Source organism: Meriones unguiculatus, chromosome 10, assembly GCF_030254825.1.
Source record: "Meriones unguiculatus strain TT.TT164.6M chromosome 10, Bangor_MerUng_6.1, whole genome shotgun sequence".
In the NCBI taxonomy this organism is placed as follows: Eukaryota; Metazoa; Chordata; class Mammalia; order Rodentia; family Muridae; genus Meriones; species Meriones unguiculatus.
Genome location: NC_083358.1, coordinates 46,797,593 through 46,818,458, shown reverse-complemented (window position 1 = coordinate 46,818,458; position 20,866 = coordinate 46,797,593).

Genomic DNA, 20,866 nt, shown 5'->3' with positions numbered 1-20,866 from the left:
TCCTTGTACTAGATGTCATTTACTATTGCTTTATATAGCTCCAAGGTCTGTTCACTTCTTATGTACCTTTGGAGACCACAGTAGGCAGAATTTCAGGATAAATTCAAGATCCTTGTCACATATTTACACAATCCCATCTAGTCACTTAAATACTAATCAATATGTTACTATGGATGGAACTTCACAGATGTAACTAAGTCCCAGTCAGTGTGCCACACAGTTGGTGAACAGATAGTCTTCACTGAGCCATTCAAACTCTTTAACAGCATAATTTATTCAACCATAGGAAAAATTCAGTAGTTCCTGGCTACTAAGAAATAGGGACACTAAAAAAAATTACTATGGGCAGTTGCTAGGTGATGATAGTAGCAGTGCCTTACAACCAGTAAGGAAACTGAGGTTTCAGAACTCACACTTTCTGCATAATTTTGGATGTGAATCACACATCACCAAGTAGAATATTCAGAAAGGAACTCAGTTTGACTACCATGATTGTTACAGCCTATGAAATCCTGAGCATGGAGACCATTCACACTGTGGCAAACATCTGAACAGAGATTCTTGGCTCACTTATACATGTTTCTAATCTCTAAATTTGTATTAGTTTTACAGACTCACAAAAATAAAACTGGGATAGAGACAATATCTCACCCATATTGATAATTAAAATGTGCTTTTAGAAATGATAGAAAGAACAAGAAGCAGAAAGAGGGGAACTGAATGTTGTAAGTACTAAGAAAAAAAGAGTAAAGCGTGTAACTTTCCTCCTTATCTGCAGTGATCATATCTTATGAAGAACTTTAAAAATCCAAGTGTCTGTGACTCACCCCCATGATGTTTATTTCATTATTCCAGGTCTAGGAATCTGATTATAGAATATTTGCACAGAGATCCTTAATATGGGCCATAAATTATAAATTTATGGAGGCTCTCATAAAAGTTGGAGTTATAGAAGCAGGGCTTGTATGGATGGAAGCCCCTGTGTAGATTCGCCTCTAGAAAGATTCTGACTTCTTCCTTTTTAACAATTAGTTCTTCCGGGACACTAATACATGTCACTCCTGAAAAACTCATTCATCCTTTTAATCTTATATTTCTTGATTTAGGTTAAATAACCCCAGAGAATTTCAATGACATAACTGTGTTACAAATTTTTTTAAACACTGTTGTTGCTTAATTTCTCTTTACTGGATAACCAACTGGAAGCCAGGAAGGGAAAACACTTCACTGATTCTGTAGTTAGGGAAAGAATCTTCATCTGGATATTATTCTTCCCTGTTACCCAGACCAAAAAGTCTTTTTTTATATAAATATTTTTACCTTTTATTCAAATTTTCTTTTAGTAGGATTGTATGGTGACAAAAACTATAGTGAGATATGATGGATCCACAGAGCTCTGGAATATACTTAATCTGCAATGAAAACAGTTTCCTGATATTAATAGAGCTATAATTATAGAATTTATGTTAGATTTATGAAATATCAGTGTGTTATTTGTTATAAAATCCTAAATGTAAAATTGTTCTTGAGTATTGCAAAAGTAGATGCTGTGATACCTATGTATCTTATGCTGAAGTCCTTCAGAGAAAACAATGTATTTGCATTTAACTTACATATTTCCTGCATGCTGTAGATATTTCTTATATTATTTTTACTAGTGAATATATGCAAATTATGTAGAAATAGATGTTACATGGCATTTAAAAATACATGACCAGAAAAAAATATCTATCTATGTTCAGTATAAGTCAACTTTTTCTGAGTTTTTATCTGTGGTGGTTGGCTCTGCAGAGAAAGAACCCGTGATTATAAAGAGACAGTAGAACAGATTATTTGGATACTCACATATGCGTATAAACACAGCATCAATATATGTACATGAATATAAAAAATACTTTTGGAACCATTTTGGAAAATATTCAAAAAACAATATTAAATATTTTAACAAATGCTTTTTATTGGTTTAACAAGAAAGACAAATGAATCTCACTCTACTCAATGTAAAATCATTTGCATTAGCTACTAATTCTTAAGCACAACTGTCTATCAAAGCTGACATAACTATGGATAGAAAAGGAAGACAAAAAGAACAACTCAAAGGTTTTTCTTGAAGCTTTATAAATGAGTACTGTATTTACATCATTTCCATATCACCCTTACAGTCTTCCAAATTCTCTTGCGTTCCACCCACACCCTATCAAAGTTATGAACACTTATTTATTATTATTGTATAAATATATTGTATATATACAATTATGTATATATAAATACAAACTGTTGAGTCTATTTAGTGTTGCTCATATGTATATGTGTATAGGGCTGACTTCTTTGTATTGTATTCATCAGGAGAATCATCTCTAGAAAAGAGTGATTCTCTTACTAGCTATTCACTGTGTGTGACTCTTCATCTAGGGGGGAGGTCTTATGAAATTTTCCCATTCATGTTAGGATGTCACCTAGTATAGTCATTATGAAGGTTGTGTTTGAATGACCATGTTGTTGGGGTTATATACAGACAGCAATAATTCAAGCACATAATATTGTCTTCTGATTCTTATATTCTTTCTGCCCCTTATTAATGATGTTTCCTGAGCCTTGGGAATAAGAGTTGTTTTGGACGTATCAATTGGAAATGGGCATCCCATGATTGTTCTTTGCATTTTGACCAATTCCATTCATGTGAATATTTTTCTACTACTACGACTATTATTATTTACAATTTATTTATTTTGTATACTGGTTATAGTCACCTCCCTATCTCCTCCCAGTCCCACCCTCCCTCATTATTTCTCCCTTATGCCCCTGTCCTAGTCCACTGATAGGGGAAGTCCTCTTCCCCTACTATCTAATCCTAGCCTATCAGGTCTCATCAGCACTGCCTGGATCCTCTTCCTCTGTGGGCTGCTTAGGTCGCCCTAACTAGAAGTGATCAAAGAACAGACAACTGAGCTCATGTCAGAGACTGTCTCTTCTCCCCTTACTAGGAAATTCACATGGAGACTGAACTGTCTATGAGCTACATCTGAGCAGGAGGTCTGGGTCTTCTCTATGCATGGCCTTTCATTGATGCATCAGTATCTGTACTCTCCGGGCACAGCTTTTTATTTTTTTATTTTTTTATTTTTTTGGCTTTGTTGGTCTCTTTGTGGGACTCCTGTCCCCTTGGGTCCTTCCATATCCCCCTTCTTCCATAAGACTCTCTGTGCTCTGTCCAAAGTTAGGCTGTGAATCTCTACATCTGCTTCCATTGCCTGCTGGTTGGAGTCTTTTAGAGGACATCTGTGGTAGGCTTCCATCCTGTTCCCTCTCTTCTAGCACTTCCAGTGTCTGTCCTGTTTTCCCCTTCGAATGAGAATAAATCATCTTCCATCATCAATTTCTTTCTCCAGTGACTTGAAGTTTTGTTTTTTGTTTTCATATAAGTCTTTTGCTTGCTTGGTTGGAATTACACCAAGATATTTCATGTATTTTTTGGATATTGTAAAGGGTATTGTTATAGTAAGTTCTTCCCCCCTCCTTTTGTATACAGGACAGCTGCTGATATTTTTGAGTGAATTTTATATCCAGCCACTTTGCTAAAGGTGTTTATTAGTTGTAGGGTTTCTCTGGTAGAATTTTTGGGGTCACTCATGTGTACTACCAATATCATCTGCAAATAGTGATACTTTGACCTCTTCTTTTCTAATTTGTATCTCCTTAACCTCCTTTAGTTGTCTTATTGCTCTAGCTAAGACTTCCAAGTGAATTTTTAACAAGCTCTCTATGTATGTCCAAAGCCTTGAAATTATCTTAATTAATGTTATAATTAGATATATGAAATAATCCTTTAAGGTGGGTATCATCACCATCATTTTTATAGATGAAAATCTCAAAACCAATTTGAACTAGAAGTTGATAAAATACATATTAAATGGAACTGACATTTTAACTCAGTGTATATTTGGCCCACTAATAAAACCAGAATATGTGCATTGGTATGCCAAAAATTTCCCCGAGATTGCATGAAATAGTAACTAGTGAATCTACCTATGTACTACCATAAAGACTCTCAAGAAGCAATGCCAGCACACTGCAATATGAAAACCTCCATTTCTAATATGAAACACAACTGTTCTGAAAGATTAAATCCAATGGCAAGAAACAGATACAAAGAAGATATATGGGCAAGTGAAGGCTGGAAGGAAGGTCAGCCTAACAGCCCTGAAGACATTTTCCATATTTATCATTACTCTCCATGACTGCTATGGTTTTCAAACTTGTGGGTGCATCAGAACCCCCCAAGACATTTCAAAACACAGGTCAGGGGGCCCACTTACAAGGGTTCTAATTTTGTATCTGTATAAGTACAGAATTTTGCATTTATAATTAGTTTCTAGTGATACTGATGTTGCTGAATGGGGGAACAAATTTTAAGATCCAGTGTATTACAGAATCTCATATTTATCTGATAAACCAAGTCTTTACTACTGACAGAGAATAGCTGGGTTTAATAGTGCTTAAACTATAGCTAGACAGTATTCCTAGAAAGGCTAGTCTGTTACATTTCACCTCATTAGTCCTGGGCAAAGTATTTAATGTAAGGGCCATAAAAACAGACAGATACATGATACACAATAAATGACATCTGATAGATTAATGGTAATTGATATATAGTAGGACAGATGGTAGATAAATTATTAGATTATAAATAACAGATTATTGAATAGATACAAATAAACAAATACTAGATAGATGATAAATAGATGATAAATGTGAGATAGATAGATACATAGATAGATAGATAGACAGACAGATAGATAGATAGCCAATTGTAATATACATATTTAGTATTGAATATGTAGTAGCATGGAAAAACAAGAACCAGCTCTTTTTAAGTACTATGCAGCAAGAGTATGAAATATAAATTGGTGGTCACAGAAAGTAGTACCATCAAAACTGTCATTGAGAAGACCCTATTGCTATTCTGGAAGGAGCTGTCAGCAGACATGTAGCTGGAGCTGCCAGTTCCTCAGAGATTGTTTCAGCTGAAGAGTCTTTTCCTCTCAGTTGAGGTCACATGCTTCCAGGATGGTCACTTGCTTCTAGGGAAGGCCTCGCCAATGAGTGCTAAGACTTACTTAAAAAGGCCTCATCAGTGGGACCCAATGCAAGACAACTCTGACAACTCATTCAGTATGAGTCTTGGTAGGGTCAACTGAGGATCTTCATTTTCCTTCGTTTTCAGTCTTTTGTTATCCTTCTTGCCTCTTAACAGAGGATTCCCCATGGAATTTCATGCCTGAAGTACTGTAGGTTAAATTACATCTCAGCTTAAACTGCTTCTTTGAGACCCAAAACTATCATTTTTGAGCCCTGGAGGCCAAAGGTACACAATATGAGGAAGAAGCAGAAAGTTAAGACAAAACTCTGAAATCCAATTCTTAAGTTCGTTATCTGATTTTGTAAAACTTTTCTCATTAATTATGGTGTTGATTCATTTGTTCATTGAGAAAAAGTCAAGGATATTGCATGAATTATCAGGAAATACAATGTTAGCAGAGTTATCCCTGACATAGACAAGTTTTAGGAGTAAATTACCCCCATATTCATAAATAGCATAAATAAATCCTTCATTTCTCCTGCTCTGAAGATGGAGCTTACATATGACACAGTTTCCTGTCCTGTTTTTCTCATTAACAAGAAATAAAATGCTGTTTTTCACAAGGTAAGAGGCTTAGGGCTAGGAAAGCTTTCCTCACCCAAGCAAGTAAGGCTCTGTCTGGCAGCCTGCTGAAGAAATTGTTGTTTAACCACAGGGGATTTGTAATCATTGGTGCCAGGAACTCTGTAGATTAGGATTGTCTTTTCTCAATGGAGGCTCTGGAAAGTGGGCCTGTGAATCATAAAAAATTGAATTTGACATGGACCAGAGATGTATAACTTCTTTTGACAAGCTGTTCAGATTTCAAATTAAAATATGTCAAGGTGTGCATTGCATCATGGGACTTGGGTCTCAGGTGCCACATGGGAACTTGTATCATAAAACCATATTAAATAGGATAATACAGACTAAGGTGATCTGCAGTAAGAGAAGCTGTGTAAGCCTATCTAAAGCAAATATGTGCTCTATTTTGGCACCTCACTTCAGGGTATACCATAATCTTGGCTCTGAAAACATTATCACTCTAGTAGTGAATTAAGACAAAGGATATTAACTCAAAGAAAAGCCTTAAGTATGGACCCAATGGGCCAAGACTTCCTGATGTTCACCCAAACTCGCCTTAACAGTCTAGCCTCCATTTATATTTTACTGTTTGTTTCACAGTAGATAGGACATATCTCATCATATTTTCATGTAGGTATCAATGAAGGCAGAACAAAGAAATTATTTATGAAGATGATATTACCCTTGAAAGAGAGTCTCCATAGAAAACTGAGATATTTCTTCTGGGAGAGCTCAGTCAGAATGATCTTTTTAAGATCCCACCATTTGCCTGCAAATTTCATGATTTCCTTGTTTTTGATTGCTGAGTAGTATTCATTGTGTAAAAATACCACAATTTCTGTATCCATTCCTCCATTGAGGGACATCTGGGTTGTTTCCAGGTTCTGGCTATTACAAATAAAGCTGTTACAAACATGGTTGAGCAAATGTCCTTGAGTAAATTTTGGGTATATGCCTAGGAGTGGTATAGCTGGGTCTTCATAAAGCACTATTTCTAATTGTCTGAGAAAGAGCCAGATTGACTTCCAAAGTGGTTGTACCAGTTTACATTTCCACCAGCAATGGAGGAGGGTTCCCCATTCTCCACAACCTCTCCAGCATGTGTTGTCATTTGAGTTTTTGATTTTAGCCATTTTGATGGGTGTAAGGTGAAATCTCTCAGGGTCGTTTTGATTTGCCTCTCCCAGATGGCTAAAGATGTTGCACTTATTTAGACATATAAGATATGATAAACATAATGAAATCTATACACCTAAAGAAGATAAACAGGAAAGAGGACCTGGGATTAGATGATCAAACCTCACTTACAAAGACTAATGGGATATGCATTGGATGTAGGAGAAAACAACAGGACAGGAGCCACCACTGAGGGCCTGCAAATTTCTGAAAGACTCTACCTAGCAGTGTAAAGAGCAGATACTAAGACTCATAACCAAACCCTGGGCAGAGTGCAGGGAATCATATGAAAGAAGGGGGAGTTAGTATGACATGGAGAGGATAGGAGCTCCACATGGACCAAATATATCTGGGCACAGGGGTCTTTTCTGAGACTGATACTCCACCAAGGACCATGTATGGATATAACCTAGAACCTCTGCTCAGATGTAGCACATGGTAGCTCAGTAACCAATTGTTTTCCCATAGTAAGGAAAACAAGGACTATTTCTGACAGGAAATCAATGGCAGGCTCTTTGACCTCCCCATCCTCCAAGAGAGGAGCAGTCCTGTTAGGCCACAGAGGAGAACTTTGCAGCCAGTCCTGAAGATACCTGATAAAACAGGGTCAGATGAAAGGGGAGGAGGTCCTCCCCAATCAGTGGTCTTGGAAAGGGGCAGGGAGGAGATGAGGGAGGGAGGGTAGGATTGGGAGGGAATGAGGGAGTGGGATACCGCTGGGATACAGCGTTAATAAAATGTAACTAATAATAAAAAATGGAAAAAAAGAAAACTGAGATATTGAATCTACTTATTAATACACCAAAACTTCTAACTCCAAACACCATTACCTGATAATGAAGTTGCAGTCTTGAGTCTTCTATCTTGTCACTCCTTCTTAGAGAGAAAAGGGACAATGAACCTTAATTAAGACTCTCTGCCAAATTGGAACTTCTAGGAAAAATTAAAGTCTGAGTTACATTCAAGGTTGCCTTGCATTTTTATTTCCATAGAATCAATATCCCCATCCCCTCCACTGTTGTCCTTTTCTATTTCCTGTGTTTCTTCTTTTTCTCATTGAACATTTTCTTCTTCTTAAAAATGCAAGTACATAAAGAACAGATTAAGATGAGAGTTAAAAGAAAACCTGTTTTGCATGTTTAATGGGGGCTTTGTAACTCTCAGAACCCAGTCTATAAGACCCACAATTTCCTGGTCTGAAAAATGTGCAGAATCATTTTACATTTACCTACTCAGATTGTTTGGAAGATTAAATAAGAGAACACACATAACTCTGTTCAATTCCTGGTTCAGAGAGATCATCTCACATAATGTCTAATGTCATTATGTTGAGGATTAACTGAAGCAAGGGCTCAGAGTCAGCTGCCACTGGTAGCCCTGGAGATGTTTCAGTTAATAAGACATAAATATGGGGTTTTGAAGTTTCCACTTCTTTCTTTCTCAACCAATGCAATTATATCACTGCCAGAATAATGTATCTGATAACTCAGTGGTTATTCTCAGCACTGGAATTCAGAATAACCTATAGTGCTATATCTGACCTTGTATGATCTTCTCACCCCTCACCTCTAGCTTTTTGTAGAGCTGTGGGGAACATGAGGCATTTCAAGCTTCTATGAGTTCCATGGGTGAAAACAGTCAAATGTACTACCAAGAAGTAACCAAGCCCTGTGGGTAACAGATCTAAATGTGTTGGTTAGCAAACTTGTGGCAGGTTTAACTTCACTTTCTATCATTTTATAATCTGCCAGCTTGGGTGACAGGAGTCTCTGTTTCATACAGGGAAACAAACCTCACAAAGCAATAAGAATTTCAGATTCTACACAAAGAGGTGCAGATTGACTTCATCAACTTGTATCAGACATTAGGGAATCTAATAACAGTCCAATGAATTTAAGCCAAGTATAATTTTGGAAAGTTTCTTGGTGTAATAAAATCACCATTGCACAAGGAAATGTAATTAGACTGAATATCAACTCGGTGTCATTTCATTCAAAAAGATGGGTTCTAGAGATATGCTACCTGCACTAGCTTAAGGGCCTAAATGTCTGGCCTGGTCTTGATTCTACAGATAACACAGAGGCCATTTGGGCTATTAGCTACCTCTAGTCCTGGCTGAGGAGCATTCTCTGGCTATAAGGGTCATTTAGATTACTAGCCACCTCTGGTCCTGGTTGTACAGATCACCAGGGTACTAACCACTTTCAATTCTCAGCTTTCTGGATCAAAGCACAGATCTTTTGTCTTTTCCATTGGGAAAAAAATCCTGTGTGTTTAACATTCCTGATTTCTCTGGAGATTTATGAGTGCAAGGACCTTTGTGCTTTGCTCTCAACACTTTGGGAACATGTTAAGGGGATTGTTTTTCAGTTTTTAATCACAGTGCTGCCTATTAATATTTGATACAGAGTGCCATAAGATATTATAATGATAAACTAAACGGCTGCATATAGTGGTTTCAGAGATACAACTAGAACCTTACAGCTATTAAATGCATTTGGATTTTATTTTTTGGTCATTTTTATAAATACAATATCTGATAGACTGGATATGAAAAGCTGGTATTTTAGGTGAAGGAAAAAAAATAATCATGTTTCAGCAAAAATGTAAGATTGCCTGAATACCTATTAAATAATTTTCTTTAACTAGCAAAGTAGAAATGTAGAAGACAATACCACATAAAACTGACCAAATCTTTTAAATTGTATTCATGTTTGAATAAACTGAATGCAAGGATGGGGCTTAGCTGTTCTTTTCTAACCCACAGTGCACTTCTTTAATACCAAGTAACCATCCCGCCTGTGTTTGGCATATTTCCATGGCAATTGCCCTGAAGTTTTGCTATAGTTATGTTATATATGTTGAGTTAATATTTTTCATGTGAATCAAAGTAAATAAAATAGTTTATTTTTTAAATAAATTGTCTGGAACATACAGTAGCTTCACTATTTTGAATTCCTCATAAATTTTAGACAGAATTATTGCTGAAACCAAGAGTTTAGCTCAGTATGGTACTAAAAAAAATGTATTTGTCTCCTAGGGGGATTTTTTTTTTTTTTCAAAAATAGCAGGGTAGCTTTAGGCATAGTCTCACTAGAAAGCAGTGATGGAACATAGCCAGAGGCCTCCAGAAGGTGTCAGGATTATACCTGAATCTGATGACAGTGAAATACAAACAAGAAAGTAGATAAAACCATTTGTCAAATAATAGTAATGAGCTATTACTATATTCTTCTACAAAGAATTCTCTGTTTAGCTCCATACCCCATTTTTTAATTGGGTTGAATTGCTGCCTTTTAACTTTTTAGTTCTTTATATATTCCAGATATCAGCCCTCTGTCAGCTGTTGGGTTGGTGAAGATCCTTTCCCAATTTGTAGGCTGTCGTTTTGTTCTGACGACAGTGTCCTTTGCCTTACATAAGCTTTTCAGTGTCATGAGGTCCCATTTATTGATTGTTGCTCTTAGGGCCTGTGCTAATGGTGTTTTGTTCAGGAAGTTGTCTCCTGTGCCAATGAGTTCTAGGGTCTTCCCCACTTTTTCTTCTAACCAACTTATAGAATCTGGTTTTATATTAAGGTCTTTGAACCACTTGGACTTTAGTTTTGTGCAGGATGATAAATATGGATTTATTTTCATTTTTCTGCATGTAGACATCCAGTTGGACCAGGACCATTTGTTGAAGATGCCGTCTTTTTTTTCATTGAATGGTTTCAGCTTCTTTGTAAAAAATCAAGTATTTATAGGTGTGTGGGTATATTTCTGGGTCTTCTATTCGGTTTCATTGATCCACCTTTCTGTTTCTATGCCAGTAACAAGCAGTTTTGATTACTATTGCTCTGTAGTACAACTTGAGATCAGGGATGGAGATACCCCAGAGGATCTCTTGTTTTGGAAATTCTGGGTTTTTTGTTTCTCCATATGAAGTTGAGAATTTTTCTTTCAAGGTCTGTAAAAAATTGTGTTGGTATTTTGATGGGAATTGCACTGAATCTGTAGATTGCTTTTGGCAGGGTGGCCATTTTCACTATGTTAATCCTACAGATCAATGAGCACTGGAGATCTTTCCATCTTCTGATGTCTTCTTCTAAATCTTTCTTCAGAGACTTGAAGTTTTTTTAAACAGGTTTTTCACCTGCTTGGTTAGAGTCACCCCAACGTACCTTATGTTATTAATGGCTATTGTGAAGGGTGTTGTTTCCCTGATTTCTTTCTCGGCCCTTTTCTCTTGGGTATACAGAAGGGCTTCTGATTTTTTTTTTTTTTGAGTTAATTTTGTAACCAGCCACTTTGCTGAAGGTGTTTATCAGCTGAAGGAGTTCTCTGGTTGAGTTTTTTGGGGTCACTCAGGTATACTATCATATTATCTGTGAACAGTGAAACTTTGACTTCTTCTTTTCCAACTTGTATCCCTTTGATCTCCCTTACTTGTCTTATTGCTCTAGGTAGGACTTCAAGTACTATGTTGAAGAGATATGGGGAGAGTGGACAGCCTTGTTTTGTCCCTGATTTCAATGGGATTGATTTAAGTTTCTCTTCATTGAGTTTGATGTTGGCTATAGGCTTGTTGTATCTTGCCTTCACTATGTTTAGGTATGTGCCTTGTATCCCTGATCTCTCCAAGACTTTAAACATGAATGGGTGTTGGACTTTGTCAAATGCTTTTTCATCATCTAGGGAGATGACCATGTAGTTTTTCTCCTTCAGTTTTTTTTATATAGTGGATTACATTGATGGATTTCCATATATTGAACCACCCTTGTATGGGTGGGATGAAACCTACTTGGTCATTGTGGATGATATTTTTATTTGTTCTTGTATTCGGTTTGCAAGTATTTTATTGAATATTTTTGCATCAATGTTCATAAGAGAGATAGGTCTGAAGTTCTCTTTTTTTGTTGGATCTTTGTGTGGTTTAGGTATTAATGTGACTGTGGCTTCATAGAATGAGTTTGGTAATGTTCCTTCTGTTTCTACTTAGTGGAATAATTTGGAGAATTATTGGAATAATTTGGAATAAATGGCTTTCAGTTGGGCCATTAAGTTGTTTGTATGAGATATTACAAATTTCTTCTTAAAGACATTTAGTGCTATGAGTTTTCCTCTAAGCACTGCTTTCATTTTGTCACATAAATTTAGGTATTTTGTGCCTTCATTGTCATTGGAGTTAGCACTTCTTTGAAGGTCTGGTAGAAATATGCACTGAAACCATCTGGCCCTGGCTCTGGGCTTTTTTTTTTTTTTTTTTTTTTTTTGGAAGGGAGGATGTTGATGGCTGCTTCAATTTCCTTGGGGGAGATAGGGCTGTTCAATCTTTCTACCTGGTCTTGACTTAATTTTGGTAGATAGAATCTATCAAGAAAATTGTCTATTTCTTTTAGATTTTGGAACTTTGTGTCATATAGGTTTTTGTAGTAAGACCTATATGGATAAGACCTGTTTGGATTTCCTTATTGTCTGTAGTTATGTCCCCCTTTTCATTTTTGATTTTGCTGATTTGGATAGTTTCTCTCTGCCTTTTAGTTAGTTTGGCTAAGGGTTTGTCTTTCTTGTTAATTTTCTCAAAGAACCAGTTCTTGATTTCATTGATTCTTTGAATTGTTTTATTTGTTTCCAATTGGTTGATTTCAGCCCTAACCTAAGTTTGATTATTTCCAGCCGTCTGCTTCTCTTGGGTGTTTCTGCTTCTTTTTTTTCTAGGGCTTTCAGTTGGGCCATTAAGTTGTTTGTATGAGATGTTACAAATTTCTTCTTAAAGGCACTTAGTGCTATGAGTTTTCTTCTAAGCACTGCTTTCATTTTGTCACATAAATTTAGGTATTTTGTGCCTTCATTTTCATTGAATTCTAGGAACTCTTTAATTTCGTTATTTCATCCTTAACCTAGCCATCATTGAGAAGTACGTTGTTAAGTTTCCATGTACATGTAGGCTTTTGCCATTTCAATTTTTGATGAGGTCAGGCTTTAGTCCATGGTGGTCAGATAGTATACTGGGGATTATATCAGTCTTCCTGTATCTCTTGAGGCTTGCTTTGTGACCAACTATATGGTCTATTTTGGAGAATGTCCATGAGGTGCTGAAAAGAAGGTATACTATTTTGAGTTTTGGTGAAAAGTCCTTTAGACATCTATTAGGTCCATTTGAATTAGGACGTTTGTAAGTGCCTTTATTTCCCTGTTTGGCTTCTGTCTAGATCATCTGTCCCTTGGTGATAGTGGGGTGTTGAAGTCTCCTACTACTAAGGTGTTGGGGTCGATGTGTGATTTAAGATTTAATAATGTTTTATTTACGAATGTAGGTGTTCTTGTATTGGGGCATAGACGTTTAGAATTGTGATGTCCTCTTGGTGGATTTTTCCTTTGATGAGAATGTAGTGTCCCTCTATGTCTTTTTGATTAGTTTTCATTGAAAGTCTATTTTATTAGATATTAGGATAGTGACTCCTGCTTGTTTTTTGGGTCCATTTGCTTGAAAAACAGTTTTCCAGCCTTTTACTCTGAGGTAGTGTTTATCTTTATCTTTATTGCGTAGATGTGTTTCTTGGAGGCAGCAGAATTTTGGATACTTTTTCTGCACCTATTCTGTTACTCTGTGTCTTTTTATTAGAGAGTTGAATCCATTGATTTTGATAGATAATAATGACCATTGAATGTTATTTCCTATTATTGTGGAGTTGGTGGTGTTACTGTGATTCATTGTTTGTTTTCTTTTGATTTTTGTTGGGAAATTATCTATAACCTATATTTTCTTGGGTGTAGTTGTTTTTGTTGGATTAGAATTTTCCTTCTAGTATCTTCTGTAGGGCTGGTTTGCTGTTCAAATATTGCTTAAATTCAGTTTTGTCACGGAATATTTTGTTTTCTCCATCTATGTTGATTGAAATCTTTGCAGGGTATAGTAGCCTATGTTGGCATCTGTGGTCCCTTAGGGCCTTCATGATATCTGTCCAGACCCTTCTGGCTTTTGTAGTTTCTGATGAGAAGTCCGGTGTGACTCTGATAGGTCTACCTTTATATGTTACTTGACCTTTATCCCTTGCTGCTTTGAGTATCTTTTCTTTATTCTAAAGATTAAGTGTTTTGGCTATGATGGGGCATAAAGAGTTTCTTTTCTGGTCTCATCTATTTGGCGATCTGTGGGCCTCTTGTATGTTTGTGGACATCTCTTTCTTTAGGTTGGGAAAATTTTCTTCTACGATTTTCTTGAAAATATTTTCTGGACCTTGGAGCCTGGAATCCTCTTCTTCGTCAATTCCTATTATTCTTACATTTTGCCTTCCATGGCATCCTTGATTTCTTGGATGTTTTCTGTTTGGAATTTTTCCGATTTTACTTTTTCTTTGAGAGAAGTATCAATTTCTGTGAGTGTATCTCACAGCACCCAAGATTCTCTCTTCCATCTCTTGTATTCTATTAGTGATGCTTACCTATGTGGTTCCTTCTCTTTTCTCTAAGTTCTCCAGTTCCAGGGTTTTCTCAGTTTGTGTTTATTGATTTTAATTCTGTTTCCATGCTTTGCAACATTTCCTTCATCTGTTTGTATGTGGATTCTTGTGTCTCCAAGATGGTGTCCATTTTTTTGTTTGTTTGTTTCCTCTCTTAATGCCACTACTTCTGCCTCCATTTGTTTGGCTATATTTGCCTGTGTTTCTTTGAGAGCCTCATTCACTTTGTTTTTCTTTGTTTCTGTTTGGGAGGCCAAATCTTTGAGAGATTTATTTGTTTCCTCTTTAACTGTTTGAATCTTGTATGGCTATTTCTCTGAAAGATTTGTTGGTTTCCTCTTTGTGTGCCTCAAATAACTGGATAATCATAGCTTTAAAATCATTTTCTTGTGTTTCTGATGAGTTGGAGTATCCATTAATTTTGGGGGTTGCCCATGAAGCCATGATATCTTGATTTATTTTGGTGTGTTCTTTCACCAACTCCTGACCATTTGGTTACCCGTAGTGTTCACTGTTTGTTCCTGGATTCTGCAGATCAGACTGATCTTTCTCTGGTGTCTGGAGAATTCTTCAGGAAAATGAGAGAGGTCCAGTGGTTTCAGTGTGTGCGTTGGTGATTCAGCTATACCTGTAGGAGGAAATTTCACAGGCGCAGAAAGGCAAATGCCGGTAGCATGTGATTGAGTGTGTGCATGTAGGTATGTTCTAAGGGACAGGGTTTTGGCGAATGAAGAGGCCTTCAGTGTGTGAGAGGGGTGCCTTGCAGGCACTGAAGGTGTTGCAGGCGCTTAAGAGATCGCAAGCACTGTTGAAGATTGTGGGTGCATATTGTTTTTGCAGGTCTGCTAGGCTTTGGGTGGCCATTCAGCTGCTTATCTACCACTGAGGGGTTGGATGGCTCATAGAATCACTGGCTGGGCAGCCCAGTGTAGCCGGTACTACCACTTGTAGACTTGGGATCTGGGAAGGACTGTACTGCGGATCTGAGTCTCTGTGGCTGGCACTCTTTGGGCATGTGCTCTGGTGGGGTGGGGTTTCTGGCAGTGTGCACTCTGGCAGGCCAGTGGTGATGGTGGCAGGGGGTGGGCTCTGAGGGTTTGGAGCTCAGCAAGAGGGCACTAGGCAGGTTGTAGGCTCCTGGGACACTTGCTCTGAGGGGTGGCATTCAGCAGGCGGTTACAGCTCTCAGCCACAGCTGAGGTGCCTGAAGTCCTGCCTCTGCTGTCTTGGACCCCATGCAGTGAGCTTTGCGGATTTGGGTTCCAGGAGGGATTGTATTACAGAACTGAGTCTCTGTGGTTGGCACTCTGTGGTTGGGCCTGCGCTCTGGCGCTGGCACTGGATGCTTTCCAGTGTGGAGGGTTTTTCAGAGGTGTGTGTGCTAACAGGGGGCAGGATTTCCTATGGTGGGTGCATTCAGGTGGGGTGGGTTTTCCGGATGTGTGTGCTCTGGCGGGGCAAGATTTCTGGACGGATGTGAGCTCCATTGCGCTTCTTGTGGCAGGATCGCGTCCTGCGGGGTTGGGGGGAATGCTCCACGGGTCTGGAGCTCAGCAAGAGGGCACTAGACAGTCCTGAGGTGTGGGCTCCTCGGCTGTATGTCTGAGGGGGATGGTATTCAATGGGCGGTTACAGCCGACAGCTCCGCTAAGGGGCCTGGAGCACTGTCTCTGCTGTCTTGGTCAGCACTTAGCAACCTGGTGTTGTGTGCAGCATTCCCTGCACGTGAGGGAAACCTGGACAAGGGAAGCGCCCCACTTCGTTCCCAGAGAAATCCGCGCCCAATCTAAATCTACAAGCACTCCACGCTTCTGTGGTGTCCTCTCTCCTTTAGAAAGCCCAAAAGTCCAAATTCTAGTTTCGATTGTCTCTCCACTCACCAATTTCAGAGATTCATGTCCTCTGCCTCTCCAAAATGGTGTGCAATGTTCGCCACCATCTTGGAACCCACAATGCAGTTTTTACTACTGTTGCTCTATAGTATAGCTTGAGATCAGGGATGGAGATACCTTCAGAAGAAGTCTTATTGTAGAGGACTATTTTAGCAATTCTGGGTTTCTTGTTATTCCATTTGAAATTGCAAATTTTTCTTTCAAGGTCTGTAAAGAATTGTGTTGGTAATTTGATGGGAATTGCATTGAATCTGTAGATTGCTTTTGGTAAGATGGCCATTTTTGCTATGTTAATCCTGCCAAGCCATGAGCATGGGAGATCTTTCCATCTTCTGATATCCTCTTCCAATTCATTCTTTAGAGACTTAAATTTTGTTTTCATATAAGTCTTTGACTTGCTGGTTAGGATCACATCAAAGTACTTTATATCCTTTGTGGCTATTGTGAAGGGTGTTGTTTCCCTAATTCTTTCTCAGCCCTTATGTCTTTTGTATACAGGAAGGCTAGTGATTTTTTTTTTTTTTAGTTAATTTTGTATCCAGCCACTTTGCTGAAGGTGTTTATAAGCTGTAGAAGTTCCCTGGTAGAATTTTTAGGGTCACCCAGATATACTATGGTATCATCTGCAAAGAGTTATACTTTGACTTCTTCCTTTCTGATTTGTATTCCCTTGATTTCCATTAATTGTCTTACTGCTCTAGCAAGGACTTCAAGAACTACGTTGAAGAAATATGGAGAGAGTGGACAGCCTTGCCTTGTCCCTGATTTTAGTGGAATTGATTTCAATTTCTCTCCATTGAGTTTGGTGTTGGCTATAGGCTTGTTGTACATTGCCTTTCCTATATTTAGGCATATGCCTTGTATCCCTGATATCTCCAAGACATTAAACATGAATGGGTGTTAGATTTTGTCAAATGCTTTTTCAGCATCTAAGGAGATGATCATGTGGTTTTTCTCATTCAGTTTTTTTATACGGTAGATCACATTGATGGATTTCCATATATTGAACTATCCCTGCATGTCCGGAATGAAATCTCCTTGGTTGTAATGGATGATATCTTTGATGTGTCCTTGTATTCCACAAAACAAAACAACTGCCTACAGATTGGGAAAGAATCTTCACCAATACTATATCTGACAGAAGGCTAATATCCAGTATATATAAAGAACTCAAGAAGTAAAACAGCAAGAAATCAAGTAATCCAATTAAAAAATGGGGTACAGAGCTAAACAGTGAATTTTCAATAGAGGACTATTGAATGACAGAGAAACACTTAAAGAAATGTTCAAAGTCTGTTGGAAGTGATGATTAATATTTACTCTTGATATATCTTCTCGTAAAGCTGCTGTTAACCCTAAACCAAATCACTACACAAAGACTATGATTTATTTAATTAACCTAGAATACAATGTTGGGCAATAGTTATTCCATCCTAAACTTCCAAGCCCTCATAGTTTCCTAACATTTAAATTTCCCACATTATACTTGCTTTTAGTGATATATTAGTTCTAGTCCATCTCTTCATGTCGTTCCACGATCTCTCCTCCTGCCTCTGTTCTCCCAGCTCTCCTCTGCTTCCCTTCTTTGCCTCCCACCTTCCTGTTCCCTGGCTCCTCCCTCACTTCCTGCTTCCTTTCCCTTGTTCAACATTGTGGCTAGTTGATTTATTTTGGCATGTTTACACAACGTTGAGACTGGTGATGCTTAGAATAAGTATCACAATGCAATGTCCCGGATTGAAACCAGAGAGTGGGGGAGAGAAATCAGCATTTCAAAAGAACATAATACCAACAAAAGTCCTTAGTCATCAGGAAAATGCAAATCAAAATGACCCTAAGTTTTCACCTTACACCCAACAGGATGATTGAAATGAAAGATTCAAGTGACAACACATGCTAGAGAGGATGTGGAAAAAGCATTCCCACATGCTGGTAGGAATGTAAACTTGTACAACCACTTTGGAAATCAATCTGGTGCTTTTTCAGACAACTAGGAATAGCACTTCCTCAAGATCCACCTATACCACTCCTAGGCATATATCCAAAAGACACTCAAGTATACAATAAGGACATCTGCTCAATCATGTTTGTAGCAGCTTTATTTATAATAGCCAGAAGCTGGAAACAGCCCAGATGCCCCTCAGTTGAGGAATGGATACAGAAATTTGGTACATCTACACAATGGAATATTACTCAGCAATAAAAAGCAAGGAAATCATAAAATTTGCAGGTAAATGGCTGGAAAAGATCATCCTGAGTAAGGTATTTCAAAAGCAGAAAGACAAACAGGGTATATACTCACTCATAAGTAGATATTATACATATAATATAGGATAACATACTAAAATCTGTACACCTAAGGAAGCTTATCAAGAAGGAGGACTCTGGCTAAGAGGCACAATCTCTATTTAGAAAGGCAAAGAGAATAGACATCAGAAGAAGGAGAAAACAGGGAATAGGACAGGAGCCTACCACAGAGGGCCTCTGCAAGGCTCTACCCTGCAGGGTATCAAGGCAGATGCTGAGACTCAGCGAAACTTTGGGCAGAGTACAGGGACTCATGAAAGAAGTGGAAGATAGTAAGACCTGGAGAGAACAGGAGCTCCACAAGGAGAGCAACATATCTTTTCTGAGACTGGTACTTCAGCCAAGGACCACTCCAGGAGATGGCCTGGAACAGAGGTAGCCCATGGCAGTTCAGTATCCAAGTGGGTTCACAGAAATAGAGACAGGAACTATCTCTGACATAAATTGATTGGCCTGCTCTTTGATCACCTCCCCCTTGAGTGAGGAGCAGCCTTACCTGGCCACAGAGGAATACAAAACAGCCACTCCTGATGAGACCTGATAGACTAGGATCAGAATGAAGGAGAGGAGGACCTCCCTTATCAGTGGACTGGGAGAAAGGTATGGGTGAGAAAGAAGGAGGGAGGGGAAGATTGGGAAGAGAGGAGGGTGGAAGGTACAGGGGGGATACAAAGTGAATAAACTAATTAATAAAAATAAAATTAATTAATAAAAAAATTCCAAAAATTACTTATTATAGTTTCAATCTCCACATGTCCCCAAAAGTCACACATTGAAATTCTACCACCTTTTAGAAGTGACAACCTCAAGGAGTATCTGGTAATGAAGACAGAACCTTATGACTAGAATGATCTTCAGGAAAGTGATTCAAAGAACCCATGGGCTTTCATATCATGTGAAACATAGAAAATATTCTTATTATGATCTTGTAGAAGGACCTTTATCAAATACCATCCACTGGTATCTTAATCTTAGAACAGTCTTAAAACTGTGATTAAAAAAATAAACAGATTGTCAAACAGTGCATGACACTTAATTATAACAGAAATAGAATAAGACAACAGATATAAGGGTTACTGAAGCCAAAGACAGATAATAAGAAATAGTTTTTTCTTGGGAAGCTTCTTCCTGAAAAAAGTAAGGTGAGTTCAATAAAGTACTGGGTAACAATAAAATGGGAAATTTAGAAAGCAAGCAATACAAACCTTAGTGGTGTTCAGTATGAAATTTTGAGCTGTCACACTTTTAAAAATATGTCCATTAGCCATCTAAAAATATCTGTGCCATTATCTTTGTTTCCTCTTTTGTAGAATGTAGGTACTGAGTGATACTGTGCACAACTATGCATAACAAAACATTTGTCCCTTACTGATAGAGCACACAATGCTGAAAAGGAACTTCTCTCTCTCTCCCTGGTGAAGCAGGAAGTCACATGTGAGGTAAAATTGTTTTATCAAAAAAAAAAATCACAGCACTACCAGTCTCCCTAAGCTTTGGAAGTGCATGTGCAAGAAAAAGAAAGTGCTTTGTGCATTAGAGGGTATGTCACAATGAATTTTTCCCCATAAGGTCTATTATTCTATAGAAAACTACATAAAGGTCATAGAAAGAGAGTGAGAAACAGACAGACAGATGCACAGAGATAAAGGCAGGTGGAAGGTAGAGAAGAAATAAAAGTAGAAATAGGACCTCCAGAAACTTTAAATAAAATATTATTAGGTAAATCGCTCAGTGGAGAAAAAAATAAAATGCCACATAAGCATGAGGATATGAGTTCCCACTTAGAATCTACAAAAAGTTGGGCCTAGTAGAAAATATCTGTAACCTCAGTGCTCAGATGGTAGGATGAAAGGCAGTAAAATGAGAATTCCTGGAAATTTATGAGGCAACCTGCATGACCTACAATGTGATGAACAAGAGTCGCTAACTCAAACAAGGCAGAATGGCAAGTATTGAGACTTGAGGCCATGTTCTGGCTTCTATATGTGGGCTGTGGAATATGAGCATCAGAAGTGACACAAAATTGCAAACACAAACCTCTCTCTCTCTCTCTTTCTCCTCTCTCTTACACACACATATACACCATATACACAAACATCACATGCACACAGAGACGTATACCATATATATACATGAAAGACCTTTTAAAATAAACTGAAATCTAAAAGTTTTAAGGTTATCAGTGACATTGTCTCATCAGGGCATGGAAACTTAAGGAGGAAACTGATTAGTCTTAGATGCAATGCACTGAACAAAGCTTTTCCAAGAATCCTCACACTGTAATGTGCGTCTAGTGTGACATATTCCAGCACCATGGCAGTGGGTGCAAAAAAGAAGGCTGGA